The sequence below is a fragment of the Centruroides vittatus genome, unplaced genomic scaffold, assembly GCF_030686945.1.
Source record: "Centruroides vittatus isolate TY-2023 unplaced genomic scaffold, ASM3068694v2 contig_519, whole genome shotgun sequence".
Lineage (NCBI taxonomy): Eukaryota > Metazoa > Arthropoda > Arachnida > Scorpiones > Buthidae > Centruroides > Centruroides vittatus.
In genome coordinates this window covers 82431-87566 of record NW_027122304.1, presented here as the reverse complement: position 1 = coordinate 87566, position 5136 = coordinate 82431, and the positions used below count along the sequence as shown (strand labels likewise).

The 5136-nt window shown below is 33.3% G+C and overlaps 1 long non-coding RNA gene across 1 annotated transcript; it reads left to right on the top strand.

The window, feature by feature from the left end:
* Positions 1–687: 687 nt before the first annotated feature.
* Positions 688–2324, top strand: LOC136978375 (uncharacterized). Its single transcript, XR_010881213.1, has 2 exons — positions 688–869; positions 1549–2324. It is a non-coding gene; the product is annotated as an uncharacterized lncRNA (long non-coding RNA).
* The last annotated feature ends 2812 nt before the right edge of the window (positions 2325–5136 follow it).

Below are 5136 nucleotides of genomic sequence, written 5' to 3'. Positions count from 1 at the left end.
CCTTGTTTTCGAGGCCATGTTAGCTCCAATTGCAACCACTTCCACCTTATGGAAGCGCTAATTCGATGTTAAATCTTAGTTTGAAGCTTCTTGCTTAAGGTATGATGCCATTTTTATAGCTTGTGCCAGTATTATTTCATCGATGTCTTATCAGTATACTTCCTCCGAATAATAACGATATCTACACCATTTTTATTACACGCGTTCCTTTCAATATTGCTTATTTAATGCACAGATATTCATTTTCTAGGATAACTGCAATTTATTTTATCATCAACCGCTCTCTGTTCATTAACAGGAAATGGTCTATTCAAGATACACCGTTTGACTTCCTCAATGGTAGCCAGGCAAGTTTCTCGATTTCGTCCTGCCATTTTTTATGGGTTACGAAGTTAAATATAAAGTTACCATAGAAACTTACGTTTCGTATGTTTCTATGGTAGCTTTACATTTAACTTCTTATGATGTGAATATAGTATTGTTTAACTTCGTATGGTCTGAATATTTTAATTGTAAATATAATTTTAAGTTCTAAATAAATTCATTTATACTTTTTAAAGACAACGTAAAAGGAGAGTTGTTATATTTTTGCAAAGCAATTTCACAACAATTCCACCGGATATACCCGGTAGATTTATTGTGAAATTAAAAATTCCTTAAATAGAATTTGCTCGTCTTAGTTTTATATCGATTTTGTTCTTTCTTTTCTTCTAACTTCCTCTGCTTAGAGCAACTATAAATAAGGGAAAAACCACATTGTTTCCAATCTTCTGTCATAAGGAAGACGCTTTAACATTCGAGGATGAAGCTCTTTCTTACTAAAATTTCGTATTTTATTCCCTTCTTACTATCAATTACAGCATTTTCATGTAAGCATTTTTGTTTTGTTGTATTTAATCGAGGTTAATTTGCCATAGTATTTTAAGTCACGGGATATCTGAGTAATATCAATTTTAACTGTGGTTACAATATGTTTCAGACATGTTCTTCTTTATTGTAAATTTTAAAAGTATTGGTAATAAACATTTGAGTTATTGATTAGTTAACGTGAGGTAGCAGTAACGCAGACATAGGAATGAAAAATTAAATATGCCTTATCTAAACATCAAGGTTAAGGACAAAAAAGTACGTACAGAACAGTATACGTACAGAACAGTAGGTTCCACCTATTGGTGTATAGTACCACTTGAAATTGTATAGAATTATAGAATTGAATTGTATTACAGGGATAAGGAAGCGCCACACTTGGGCGATGCCATGCTCCCTTTCCAGATTTTCCCCTGCCAAGGGCCTTTTGGAAGACTTTCTCTGGGATACTAATCTCAATTTAATTGTAGGATACGTGAAGTAAACCCGAAAACTTCACGTGGCCAGCCTGTTGGCAAGACGTGATTTCGCGATCGCATATATCAGTGTTAATTGGTGGCCATAAACTCCAGGAGAAATATATTTCTAAGTTATTTATTCTAGAAAAGATTTTTAAAAGTAGCTTCTTGCAATCTGATAGATATTTCTCTTAAATTTACACTTAAAAAATGATTTCTTTAGTTGCAGAAAACAATATCGACAGAGCAAATAGAAATATGGATAAGCTGTTGGAAGAACTGGCATTCGATCCTCTGATTACGTATAAATTGGAACCCCTTCATGTTGCTGATATTCAAGACGGATATTTTGAAGGAAGAAACATATATTTTCGAGGATTATCGGATCTCTACAGATTAAACAATACCATAATTAAACCAAGACTGAATAAAACATATATCTTTTATAAACTGGAAGCGTCTAATATTCGATTTAATATGAACTTCAGACTGAAGGTACCACTAACACCAGTTCTGATCCATGGTAAGTCGGAAGGAAATTTGGATCATGTAAAAATAAACCTCATAATTAAAATTTCACCGCAAGAGCAATTGATAAAAATGTATGAATTTAAAATAACACATTACGGTAACTTCAAAGTTACGCGATTCTCGGGAGTAACAATTTTTTTCAATTGGGCATTTAGGATTATAGCCGACAAAATGTTGAAGTGCTCTAAAGATGCGGTTAGAAAAGGTTTAGAAAATGGCGTATCAAAAATACTCGAAGAACACATAAAAGAAAATAAAAATGAGTTTTTGTCTGCAATTTTATAGATTTGAATCCTTTGTTAAAAAAGGTAAAGTAAATCCGAATACATTTATAATATCCGCATGTTAACCTTTGTTAATGCTTGATTGCATACAACTTTATATTAATGTTACCAGTAAATAGAGTAATTTGTTATTGAAACCGCTTAATTTTGTATTTCAAATAAATAAAGTGCACATAAAAATGAATATATTCAGTTATGTTTTAAATACTTATTTACTTTCGGGCTAATACAGAAGATTCTCGCTTTACGACCGTTTGACATCCGTTATAAAGGTTTAAAGCGAAGATCTACTGCTAAATTTCCTGTAAGTGGCAGACAAATACAGCCCATCTTCGATGTAACGTTCTTCAATGTATCGGACTTCTAATATTCTGGAGTTAAGTCGAATAATAATTGTAAAAATCACACTATATTGCGAAAATAATTTAAGAACTTATACAGTAAGATGTCCGCCTCCGATTTTATGTAAAGCTGTTAATAATTCTGTATTTGATTTGGGGATAGCTACCTACTTGATGGTAAATTTTTTAAGTATTTCAAAATCTGAAACCGGAAACGGAAACCAAAAAGGCGCCAAAACATAATGTATATCGTAACGAATGAGGCCCTCTGTTATTTCCTCGAATTAATAATACAACGTGCCGTAAGATAGCCTAGCGAGTTGGATGAAAACAAATTAGAGTATCTTAGAATTACTTTAGTTACATGACTTTAATTAGGTAAGATTAAGTATCATGCGCTATTATATTTATTTTCGTTTTAAAGTAACAAAATTGATTGCTTTAGTATCAAGGGGTGCTACAACACCAAAAGCATCTCCCTGGATATGCCCCTGGTTAGTAGCAAATGCCCAATACATTGAGAGGTCCTGCTAATATGTTCTGTTCTAATGTAGCAGTTCTAAACGTCTGAAAAAATAATAATAAATAATATATAATGAATGTATGGAGAATTTATTCTTGAGGATAGTCCTTATGTAACAATAAAGTACCAAAAGAAACGTATACCACAGAACATGGATACGCTAATTAAAAAGAAATTAAGTAAATAGTTCTGTAACCCACAAAAGGAAAGCTGCTGACGGCCTAAATCACTGGTGATGGCAAGTACTGATTGTCCACAAACTAGTGCTTGGCTGTGAACGGTTTATTACTAGGCCACGACGAGATTTCATTAAAATTTCTTAATTTTATACATCGCGTTAATAAAATATGCTTTTACATATGCCAACATAAACCTGTTCTAGGATTTATGTTGGTATATATATATATATATATTATTATTATGTTTTATGTCGTAATGCTAAAGTTCCAATATTTTATTTCAATTTAGGCCTATTCGTTTAATTTATTTCTCTGCCAATTGTCAACATTGATCTTTCCGCCATTTTTTATGAAGCGGTACGTTGTGACGGTTGTTGTAATGAAACTTCTTCCTCAATATTGTTTTGGTTAATGTGAGCTTTGGTATACAAAAATGGCGGCACTTCCGGCCGCCATCTTGTTTGCACACGCAAATGTGCAAACAAGATGGCGACCACGACAATAACATAAACGCGCTTATATTTAATCTTTTTTAAAACTAAGACATTTTTAAAACGTAAATTTGCTACTTACTTTTTCCCCTGCTTTTGGTTTCTTTTCCTACTCTTGGACCAGAAACGAAAAATAAAAAAGTCGTCATACTACCTATAAATTCAATCGATGCATGGACAAAGTGAATTGCGAGATTCTATACATACTGTACATCAGTGGTTCGAACAAAATTCGTCTGTATTGTACATAAATTTTACTCTTCTTAAGAACTGCAGTCTTACAATTCACATCTCTCGACTTTTCATCTACGATAGGCAGCGTCTCCATAGAGGTTGGCACCTGCGATCCACGGCCACCTAGCCTTCCATGTGTCGTTCACGTTGTCTTTCGTATCGGAAATCACTATTACATATCCTTGGTTATGACAAATTTAACACGTTTAACACACCTTTGCACACTTTAAATCACGTTTAAACACATTTAACTCACATTTACACACTATAAACGCACATTTAAACCACATTTAAACACATTTAGCTCACATTTAACACATTTACATACTTTAAACGCAAATTTAAACCACACGTAAACCCTTTACAAAACTTTTACCTCGCTTACACAATATTAACGCACCTTTAATACACTTTTATGACATTTTACACGCATTAAACATATTAATGACACGTTTATCATGTTAATTACCATTGACAAACTTTCCTCCTCGATAACTTTAGACTTCGAGTAAATTGTACAAACTTTGAAAAAAACACAGACACTTTTAAAAAATTAACAACGTACATAATCCGTCTACATCGTAACCAAAATTCAAAATTCACATTATTTCTCACGTTTCCTGAATGGAATTTTTTGATGGATATTTGCATACGAAGGCATCATTACTATCAGCGCCATCTACATTTCTAAAAACACTTGCCATCGAGGTTACCAGAAGCGCCGCCATTTTGTATACCTAGGCTCACCTTAACCATTGTTTTTTGTGTTTACTTCTCGTTTTCCAGCTTCTTGTGACTCATCCAACAATCTACCCTTTTAATATAAAGTACTGTACTTCGGAAGGCAATAACAACAGCTTTGTCTCCTTAAAGGAATTAAATGTTGAAATTCAGTATATGCGAAGATGTGGTTACGACGATGCCAGTGTGATGAGTCGGTGCTATAGAAGGTTCGAAATTGTTCTACAGGAAACCTTACACATAACTTGGTTTGTCTGATTCTTGTACTGTCCCGGCAATACGTACACTGTTGGAACCAGTAAGAAAAGGACTTTTTTTATTTTGTAAGTCTGAAAGAACACATATTTCAATGAAGTGTTCAATTCGTGCCAAACATGTAAACACGTTCAAATCCAATAAGCTTTCAACACGATTTGCAGAATGTCAAGATTCTGTTTTCTGATTTATCGAATTATACTACTGTCAGTGGCTTAGCCAAAATTTTGAA